The sequence below is a fragment of the Lepus europaeus genome, chromosome 10, assembly GCF_033115175.1.
Source record: "Lepus europaeus isolate LE1 chromosome 10, mLepTim1.pri, whole genome shotgun sequence".
NCBI classification, from domain to species: Eukaryota; Metazoa; Chordata; class Mammalia; order Lagomorpha; family Leporidae; genus Lepus; species Lepus europaeus.
Window position 1 is genome coordinate 47264806 of NC_084836.1, and position 11647 is coordinate 47276452.

Genomic DNA, 11647 nt, shown 5'->3' on the forward strand with positions numbered 1-11647 from the left:
GAAAGCACCTGTAGGATTTTACAAGTATTTAACCCTTTAGGCCTCTGGGGCTTTCTCATTAAGATAACTATCATGTCTAGTAACACAAGATCATTAGACTTTTTAATTCTCAAACATTTGTATTAATAGCATTTTCCATTGTAGAAACTGTGCACTTGTGCCTCATTCCTTTGTAATCATAACCTCTACCACCAATGGCTCTACTCCCAACCTGTGTGTACTGATGGTCCTCTTCCCCACTTAATGCTGTATAATTGTTCAGACCTGGTTAATGCCACTCTTAGGATCATTGGTTACTATGCTCACTCTGTCTTTTATGACCTTGTCTAAATATGATCAGAGTCGGCAAACTTGGAAGGCTTCCATAGCCTTGGCAACTCATGACAAGAGCCTAGGGTGGTTACTGGTGCCATAAACTAGAGTGTCAATTTGTTGGGTCAACAACAGGAGTCACTGTGCACTTGCTCCTCATGTGGGATCTCTGTCCTTAATGTGCTGTCCATTGTGATTTAATGCTATAACTAGTACTCAAACAGTATGTTTCACTTTGTGTTTCTATGTGGGTGCAAACTGTTGAAATCTTTACTTAATATATACTAAATTGATTTTCTGTATATAAAGAGAATTGAAAATGAATCTTGATGTGAATGGAAGGGAAGAGGGAGCGGGAGAGGGGAGGGTTGGGGGTGGGAGGGAAGTTATGGGAGGGGGAAGCCATTGTAATCCATAAGCTGTACTTTGGGAATTTATATTCATTAAATAAAAGTTTAAAAATAAATAAATAAAAAAACATGAAAGTATCAAATTCCATTTCTCTCTCTGAAGTTAATATTAAGCGTAGACTCTAATAATACAGGTTCAGTTTTTTAACACATTCCCTTTCACTTTTTGTGAGAATTTACTCTGAAGAATTCATTTTGTTATGATGGCTGCTTCCTACATAATTTTGAGGACATTTGAAACTTAATTTTTGAATTCATGGACTAATCTCTTCAACTCACTGACTTTGGAATTTCTGTTTGTACAAATCAAAACCATCCCCTCCTCTCTCATAATCTGATCAATAAAACCCAGTATTTCCCTTAGTTTTATTTGATTCTGTCTTTTCTTTCTTTTTTCTTTTTCTTTTTTTCTTTTTTTTTGACAGGCAGAGTGGTCAGTGAGAGAGAGAGACAGAGAGGAAAGGTCTTCCTTTTTGCCGTTGGTTCACCCTCCAATGGCCGCCGTGGCTGGCACGCTGCGGCTGGCGCACCGCACTGATCCGAAGCCAGGAGCCAGGTGCTTCTCCTGGTCTCCCATGTGGTGCAGGGCCCAAGCACTTGGGCCATCCTCCACTGCACTCCCGGGCCATAGCAGACAGCTGGCCTGGAAGAGGGGCAACCGGGACAGAATCCGGCATCCCGACTGGGACTAGAACCCGGTGTGCTGGCACCGCAAGGCGGAGGATTAGCCTGTTGAGCCATGGCGCCGGCCATGATTCTGTCTTTTCTTTAAAATTCCCCCACTTTTTTCCTCCATTCCAAATCTATACCACATACTGGTTCTTAAGATAAATTAAAGCAAACATATGCAGAAATGTGAATGTATTTAAATACAGTCTGTTATAATTGTGTGCCACATTTATAAATACAAATTATATAGTAAACAGAGACATCAAATTCGGTAATTTGGTAGATCAGTAAACAGTAATTCTTTTTGACAACTGGTGGGGCTTGTGTGTGTTAAAACATTTGCAGAACAATTCATGTTGCCTATCCATTTTTAGCATCAACATTAATTTGTGACTCTTTTTATACTCTCAGCTTCTAATTCTAATTGACTATAAGTCTTGTTATCCTTTTTGGAAGATTAAATGATTCCAGTCTGCACAGTGGGCTGTCTTTTTTGCCTTGTCAGTACTACTTCCTCTAACTGCAATTATTTGTGAATGTATCTTTTGTGTCTGACAATTCTGAGAGTTTAGTTTCCCATGAATTTTTCCAGCTTAAGACAAAAAATCAGATACACTCACAGAAGTTTTGATTTTTTCTGAGTTAAGAAGTTTTTAAATTACAGAAAAATTACATACCCACAACTTACACATTCACAAAACAAACACATACCTACATATATGTGTATATGTACATAGGGCTTTCAGAAAGTTTTTGGAAATGTGTATTATGAAAAAATTGTGCATAGATTTCAAAAGTTTTTACACCAATATACTCTTACGTTTTAAACTCATTTTTCCAAGACCCTTTTGAACTTCTCTGATATGTCTGTGTATATCCCGATTACTTTGTTGTATTGATACCCATCATCTTTTGAATTTTGCTTAGAATTATATATTCAACATTATATTACACTAGTAAAATTTTTCATTTGAAAGCATCGTGTAGAAAATAACTTTTCATTATAGAAATTGAGTATCTAGGCCCATTTTTTCATTTCCTAAGTTTCAAGTTCAAGCCAATGTTCTAAAATGACACAAAGGTAAAAAAGGTTTAATTAAGTATTAAATTAGATAATAACTCCTTCACATCATTTTTGGGAGAATAGTTTCCATATTGCTTACCCTATATAATTTTATTTCATCAATCAACATGTTAGCCAGACTTACTTAAAATGAGTTTGAATATGAAAGCAGAAGTAAGATTGTGATTTAAAAATACCTAACCTATGACAACACAGTACTTAAATTATCTTGAGACAATAGCAATCAATATGTTTGGAAAGTATGGATGATACTGAAAACAGTAAAACATAATGTATTTCAGCTTGTGGTAGCTTGAACCATAATATTTTCTCTGTCCAGGATTTAAAATGATGTTTCTTTTGAACACTAATAATCAATTTCTTCACATATATTTGTAGAAGTTTGAGTCCCAAAGACAAGTATAATGGCTAGCAAGTGGTTCCCAGATAAACTTTAAAAGAGATCCTAATAGCTTAAAATCAACTAATTTATAGCCAGCACAATACATATTATGTTATATCAACTTTTGAAGTTATTTGTTCACATAACTTGCCTCTTTTTAAAATTTCTCCACTGATAAGATTGATGAAATTTTCTAAATTTTATCATCAACAATCTCCTATCCCAACACAAGCTTCTGAACTTTTATTTTCTGTCAACTTTGATTTGCTGTGAAGTCTCTGTTCCTTTGAAAGTTTGTAGTGATTTCTTCTATTTTCTCTCTAGAACAGAAATTCTATCATAAAAGCACCAGGCCATTTTCTTTGCTATCCTGTTAAGTCTCCTTTTTTTTTTTTTTTAAAAAAAAAAAAAAAGATTTATTTATTTATTCGAAAGTCAGAGTTACAGAGAGAGAAGAGGTGCAGAGAGAGGTCTTCCATCCGATGATTCACTCCCCAACTGGCCACAACAGCTGAAAGTGTGCTGATCCGAAGCCAGGAGCCAGGAGCCAGGAGCCAGGAGCTTCTTCCGGGTCTCCCATGTGGGTGCAGGGGCCCAAGGACTCGGATCATCTTCTGCTACTTTCCCAGAGCATAACAGAGAGCTGGATTGGAAGTGGAACAGCCGGGTCTCGAACTGGCGCCCATGTGGGATGCCGGCGCCTCAGGCCAGGGCGTTAACCACTGTGCCACAGCACCACAGCGCCACAGCGCCACAGCGCTGGCCCCTAAGTTTCCTCTTTACTTTAATTTCGTGGTTAGGGGAATATTGACTCTGGACCCACAAAGCTGACTCAAAACTCAAGACTACTATGGTTTGAGTGTCTCTCAGGCTTCACATGCTAGAAGTTTGATCCCCAGTATTTTAGTGTTGAGGTGGTGGAACCTAGAAGATGACAATTAGGTCATTGAGACACCTCCTTGAAAGGGATTAATATGATCACATGGGACTAGATTAATTTCTGTGAAAACGAGTGCCATAAGGGAGCCTGACAGGTTCCTGGATTCCCCTTCTTAATGTGTCACTTGCCAGTCTTGGACAGACTCTTGTGTTAGTATACCATCCACCATACCATATCAATGCCAAACAGAGAGTAGCTCCATGCCTTTGAAATTCTAGAACTTCAAGCTCTATTCACCTCTTTTCTTTAAAGAACCTAACTTCATGTATTTTGTTATAGCAACACAAAGTAGAATAAGACAATAAGACTTATGGACAACTTTTGTGATGTGACTAGAACAATGACCTTTCTTGATTTATCACCATCACATACTTAGAGACAACAGGATCTGCTTTCAGATAGTATAAGTTTTCACACCTTGTGTTGTCATATGTCTCAAAATGAAAACAGCAACAGAATCCTTTCATCGTTTTGTCTTTCCATTACACCTACATTATTGAAAAAGCTTCCACCTTAGCTGAAATTCTAATTTTTTACTTATAACAAATTCTAGCAGTGCCCAAGAAAAATTTTCTGGAAATATTACTAAATTTCCATAGAGTTGTCACTCTCATCTAACCTTGTCAAGTCCACTCAGCATCCCAATCGTTACCACAGTCAGACCTTGCAGAAGTAGCACTTTGTGTTGGGTCTTTAGTTTGTGTGCTTTCATGTGCTTTTTGAAAATTAATCATTCCAGTTTCCCTTAGTGCGTCATTCCAGATTTAAAATGCCTCAAATTGCTCTCTTAATCTACTAATCTGGGCTTTGATATTTCATATCTTAACAAATCAGTGTATTTTAGTTGTATCTGCTCTTTAGTTAAGGGTCACCCTTACTAAAAGTCAATCAATCGGTAGAATTAGAGACCTGCTCATTGCTTGCTACTTTATCAAGCTGTTGTCTTACATGCCTTACATGTCTCCTCCTTATATAGTTTCATTCTGTGTAACAACAAAATCAGATGAGAAGAGGTGTGTGTTTGGTGACATGGTTAAGATACTGGTTCAAATTATGCTTCCTCTACTTCTGATCCAGGTTCCTTCTAATGTGCACCCTGGAATAAAGCAAATAATAGCTCAAGTACACTGGTCTCTGCCACTCATTTGGGAGACCCAGATTGAGTTTCCAGCTTGTAGCTTTGGATTGGCCCAGCCCTGGCCATCGCAGGAATTTGAGGAGTGAACCAGCAAGAGGAAGAACTATCTCTGTCTGTTTTTCTGTTTCTGTTGTCTATGCCTTCCAAGTAAAATGAAAATTATAAAGATATAAAAAATGGTGAGAAAAACAAATACAAACAATATTTAGTTTGTTACATTAGTCAAGAGGAATTAGTATGTGACACACACACACTTGCAATATATAAGAAAGTCTCAAAGAAAAAACAGTATATGCATAGCACAAGCCCTTTGGGACACTTATTTCTTTTTTTTTTTTTTTGAACTTTTGATTATTTTAATCGCACCATTAAAACATGACTTAAATTATTGGACCATTCCAGTCTGTGTACTGTTCTACTTTCTCACTGTGTAGGCTGACTTGTGCGTCAGAGTCCGCATGTCTTGTTCACTGGTCTTTATCATTTTTTGTGCAATAACTAAAGGCAAAGGACTAGATGCACTACTGTGTAAAGTGATTACATAACTGTACCTTATTGCACTTAAATAGTATGTGGGAATTTACAATCGCTTGCATTGTTTCACAAAATAAATATCTCATGTCAAATACTAGGTAAGCATCCAAGTTATTTCTACTAAATGCTTCTCACAGGGCAGTAGAAGCTTCATCTGCTGAGTGGTCACCAAGTGGAGGGTGCAGTTAGGAGGGATTCAGGAAGCCATTCAAAATCCCAGAGCCATTAAGCACAACAGTTTTAAGGGGAAAAGGAGACATAACTAAAGATTGGTAACTGGAGGTTTGTAATTTACTTGCCATTTGGTGCAAATAGCTCTTGGCTGTCTGGGTGTTTGGGGTCGAGTGCCGCTCAGCAGCCGTATAATGCTAGCTGCTACTTAGGGCGCTCGTTTTGAACCCCCCTCACTTGCACACCCTTTGTCTTGACACTGCTGCCCTGTACATTCCCACTCAGGTGGCAGGCTGCGGTTATGTTGGGCTAACAGAAACCTTGTTAGCTTGCCCAAAGCTCGGCAGTTGACCCTGGACCCATTATTTCTAAATAGGTCGTAACCAGAGGTTAGCACTTCAAGGCCCAGGCCAGGGCTGTGGCATGCAGGCCAAGCAGCTGCGTGGAAGCCAGCATCCCCACGTGGGAACCGGTCGTTTCCCGGCTGGACCACTTCCGACACAGCTCCCTGCTAAAAGCTGAGGGAGGTGGGCGAGGCGTTGGGCCCAACACCCACACGGAAGATCTGAAGCTCCTGGCTTCGGCATCGCCCAAGCAGCGATAGCTGTTGTGGCCATTAAACCAGCGGATGGAGAGATCTACGGGTAACCTGGCCTTTCAAGTAGCATCTTAAAATGAGGCAGTTACTTCCACCTGCTGGTCCACTCCCCAAATGGCCACAGCGCCGGGAGCTTCTCCCAGCTCTCCCATGTGGGTGCAGGGGCCCAACAGGACCATCTTCTGCTTTCCCAGGCAGAGCTGGAGGGTAAGAGGAGCAGCCGGGACTCGAACCCGCGGCTCATGCAGGCGCAGGCTTGGCCCACAGCGCCGGCCCCTTAGCTTCCCCAAGGCGTGGCCGTCTTCCGTCCCCTCCCAGAGGGGCCGAGCTCGCGGAGGCCCAAGTCTAGGCGTGCGCAGGGCCCTCCCCGCGCGGCCCCCGGGATGGCGCAGTTCGCCGTGTCGCTCGCGGTTAAAAGGGCGGCCTGCGAGGTACAGATGGCCCCAGTTATGGGCGAGCTCGTGCTCTGGCGCTGCAGCCTGACCCCCGGCGCCACGCACAGGCGCGACGGGGGCTCAAAGGCAGCGCGTGGGACACTTATTTCTTTATTGCAAATTGCTTCACAAACCTTCTCAGATTTTGTCCCAAGTGAAGGTTGTTTCCTTGTATGTTTTCCCACTTTGGCTTAATCTTTGTCTAATTTATATGCAGCTTATTTTATTTCTATGCATCTCTCTTTACATTACATAATCAGCAACATGAGAAGATTCCGTAACTGAAGTGCCAGTACTTGCAAACATCTCCATTCTACACAATCAAATTCCAATTTGGCTCTTAACTTATCTTACTCTCATGATAGCAAGAATGGAAATTATTATAGTCTTTCCTTATTTTTACCTATATTTAGGTATCTGTATACATTTACATGAGATTACTATTTTAAGACTATTTAATTAACTACCAATATCAGAATTCTAATTTGGTAATACAAAAGCCATTGTATTTCCAAATATGACTAATAAATAATACTAAAATAAAATTAAGAATACAGTTCCATTTGCAGTAGCATTAACTCTTAGGAAAACATTTAACAGAAAGTTACAAAATTTTGGACGAAGAAAATTAAGAGGATCAAAAATGGAGAGTCATTATATGTTTGAGGTTTAGAAAATTCAGTACAGTAAAGCTAATAATACTCTTCAAGTTGATCCATAGATTCAACACAATCACTAACAAAAATCTAACAGGACTGGAAAGCAGATTCTACAATGTTATAAGAAATACAAAACACCTAGAATATTAGAAACAATTTGGGAAAAAAGACCCAAGGTGGGAGACTTTTTGATTTTATTTTTATCTATTTGTTTGAATAGGAGAGAGGGAGGGAGGGAGGAAGGGAGAGAGAGAGAGAAAGAGAGAGAGAGAGAGAGAAGTAACCATCCTTTGATTCACTACCCCAAATGCCCACAATAGCTGCCAGGAACCAAATTCAGGTGTTCCACATGAATAGCAGGAACCCAACTGCTTGAGCCATCACCACTTCCTCCAAGGGTCTGCATTCGCAGGAAGCTGGAATTAGGAACCAGAGCCTGGAACTGAACTCAGGTACTCCTTTGGGGACACCAGCATCTTAATTGACATTTTAACTGCTGGGCCAAACCCCTACCCTATAATCGTATTTTTACTGGGATGCTTCCCAGATCTAATTCTGTATCATCTCAATATTTTAGGAATTTCTTAATATAGCTCACCAATTGTAGATATCGATTTGTTCCTCTTGTCAAAATATTAATTTGTTATTTTAAAAAATCTGTTCTAGAATTCTAGAAGGAAAGATAGATGTAACCTCAACATAATCTACTTTTGTTAGCCTCTTTAAACATTCCACCCCTTTAAGAGCGCATGGTCCTTTTTTTCTAGTATTCCCTTATAAGCCTTTGACATGTTCTTCTTTTACTCCATATTGACACTCTTATTCTTTTCTGAGCTCTATATTTGACCTGTTGTACTTTTTATTTAACCACTTTTCTTAAGTGGGATTGAGGTGAAGAATTGTTATCTTAAAATAAGCACCTGAGAGACTATCTGGAAGCTACTTGCCATTTGCTTTAGAACATGAACTATTTTCCCAGGTTTTTTTTTTTTTTTTTTCTTCAGAAATTGACCAGATAACTAGAATGTCAGAAACCTTCAAGCCCATATAAACAACTTAGCCGGGAATAAATATTACTCAGCAGAACTCTGTATATTTTCTGGGTAATATACATACGACTGCAGATTCATGCATGACATTGGAGAAGAGCAATATATTCAAAGTTTAGATCTTTCACAAGTATAAATTGCAATAAAGGAGAATTTTGTGTACATGTGTATGTTGCTATAATACAAGTGTTATATTTGTCACTAATGGGAAGGTCAAGCTATTGTCTGTCCCAAATAACCCCTAGCTAATCTCCCTTTTAGGAATATTTTTACTTGCTAGCATAAAATTCATCATAATAGCTTCTCAGGCCTCAGCGAATAGTTAGGAAGCTGACCTTCAACTCTAGTCCTGACTTTAATATTGCATTTTCACCTGAACTTTTGTACTTCTTTGAAGTCAGGCTATATATAACAGATGACTTTCATTTTGAATGCTACTTCTCATTATTTTGTAATAATTGACCAAAATGCTACCTTGACAAGTACTGTGAGGTCAAATATATGCAGTTTGAGAACAAATGCTATAATAAATTAGCAATGTCAACCATGAACGACAGGAGAAACAAACTGAAAACTATTGCTTCATCTAATAAAAACACCAGGGAAATTCTCTGAAATCTAAAAATGTATTGCCACACATGTATGGAGCATTGCTGTTGAATCCTTCCAGTGAAAACTATGAATCTAAATGTATTAAAAACACTTTACTATGTAGCCTCTTAACTGATTTATATCATTTGTTCAAATGTGTGATGTAAAAACAAGCATGTTTTCCAGAACACAAGACAGAGACAGATATAATTTATGTCTTTATTTACATTTGGGATTTCTAGAGAAAGCTTAAGATTTATTTCTTGTTTTTTTTTTCAATGGCTCTTTCAGTACACTTAAAGATGAATGTATTCTATTCATATTTTAAGTAATTTTCTAAAATTTATGTCAGATAATTTAGATTAAAATATTGCTACTCGAATATTAAAATGTGTGACTGTGATAGTAATGTGCATCACTAGTACTGTGTATGAGTCTGAAAAAGATTGATGTAAATTTATTTTTTATGAAAATTGATAACATGCATTTAACATGAGTCATATGTACATTCCAACACAGCATTAAAGACATATGACTTGCATATGAGCCAATGCAGATTTAAACGTATATTAGGAAACTTAATTCTGTACCTTTTCTTGTATAACTTGCTGCTGAAATACCAGGCTTTTCAATATTACAGCAAAAATGGCAGCTGTGTGACACTTTACATCAAATCTTATAGATGATTTATTCAATTCAATTTTGTTGAAGAGCTTCTGTGAGAAGGTTGATGGATTTCAGGAGAACGATAGAAGAAAGTAGACAATGATAAATGATAATATACTTCTGTCTTGTAATAACCTATGCTAACTCTCAATTATATTCCAATGAAAGGTAGAAATAATATATATTACAAACCTGAACATTCCAGAATATTTTACTTAGCTTTAGTACAGTCAGAATAATGTACAGTGTGACACATGCATCCTGATTTTCATCATGATCTTATTAACATTGCATTATGTTAATCAAGTAATAGAAAAAATCTCAAGTTACCATGAATCAGAAACCCACTTTGTAATTTATCCTAAAAATGAGAACTTTCTATACTGTCATAATGATTTTACAGTTAATGTGTCCAAATTATGTATAACAATACACAGAGGTGAATGTGGTTTCCTTTACATGACCAATATGGAATTCCATAGCTGAATCAAGAAATCTTAGATAAATGACTTTCATTTTAAAAGCTTCCCCAGTTTGATCTTGAATTCAGATGTTTGCATCTGCAAATCTTACACATTGGTGATCTCTCTAAAAGTTCTATATGGTTTTGATTCAATACATGCTTAGTCATGTAATTCATTTTTGTTTCCCTGGTCAGATCCAAAGTTTCTAAGGAATGAGATTATTAACTGAGCAGGAATTTCTGACAATAATTACCTAGATCTTTCTAGGACATTTCACATGAAATTGGACAACACAAGTTATATTTGTTTCAATGAATTTTTTTTTTGGCATTGTTAACTCAAGTAGAGTCATAGTATGTCATAAATATGAAGGGATTTTCAAGAAATTCACAGAAAATACATATTATAAAAAACTGTTTATGAATTATAAAATGTTTTTCAAGTTTTATTTATATATTTGAAAGGAAGAGTGACAGAGAAAAAGAGAGAGAAAGAGAGAGAAAGAGAGAGAAAGAGAGAGAGAGAGAGAGAGAGAGAATGAATCTTTACTCTCTGGTCCATTCCACAAATGTTAACAACCAAAGCTAGAAAGCAAGGAGCCCAGAGTTCAATCTGTGTCTCCCAAGTGGGTGGCAGGGATCCAAGTACTGAGATACCACCACTGGTTTCTAGGATGCACATTAGCAGGAAGCTGGATCCAAAACAGATTAGCCAGGGTAAGAACAAGGTATTCCAATATTAGATGCAGCCATCCAAAGTGGTGACTTAACTATTGCACCTAATGACCTCTCTATAATAATTGTTGACCCAATTTGTAAATAGATGTAAGAAAGGTAAAATATTGATTGGTAGTGGTCAAAATATGGTTGAGTATTTTAATTATGTTAACAGTGATAGCCTAAAATTTATTAGATTGGAAGTATTTTCTCTTATAAAATAAAAAGTGTCCATATTTATCCTTTATGATTACAATAGTAATTAAAACCCTTCAAAATAGTAATTAAAACCCTCCAGGGGCCAGTGCTGTGGCGTAGCTAGTAAAGTCGCTGCCTGCAGTGCTCGCATCCCATATGGGCATCAGTTTGAGTCCCAGCTGCTATGGCCTAGGAAAACATTAGAAGATGGCCCAAATACATGGGCCCCTGCACCAATGTGGGAGACCTGGAGGAGGCACCCACGTGAGAGACCCCAAAGAAGCTCCTGGATCCTGGCTTCAGTTCAGCGCAGCTCTGGACGTTGCAGCTATCTGGGAGTGAGCCAGCAGATGGAAGACTTCTCTCTCTCTCTCTCTCTCTCTCTCTCTCTCTCTCTCTGCCTCTGCCTCTCTGTAACTTTGCCTTTCAAATAAATAAATAAATCTTAAAAAAAAAAACTTTCAAAATCAAAGCAGATGATGTTTTTCATAATTTTGATCATGTGAGTCACGTTGTTTTTTTGTTGTTTGTTTCTTTTTCTTTTTTTTTTTTTACATTTTAAAAGAAGACTGGTGAAAATAAACTAAAAAAAATTATCTTAGGATTTTGGTAAGAACAGAAAAGCTAATGTT

The 11647-nt window shown here is 37.8% G+C and overlaps 1 non-coding gene across 1 annotated transcript; it reads right to left on the reverse strand.

Moving 5' to 3' along the window:
• Nucleotides 1–6634: 6634 nt before the first annotated feature.
• On the reverse strand, nt 6635–6766 carry LOC133769292 (small nucleolar RNA SNORA76). The gene has a single exon (XR_009867177.1). It is a non-coding gene; the product is annotated as a small nucleolar RNA SNORA76 (small nucleolar RNA).
• Nucleotides 6767–11647: the final 4881 nt, after the last annotated feature.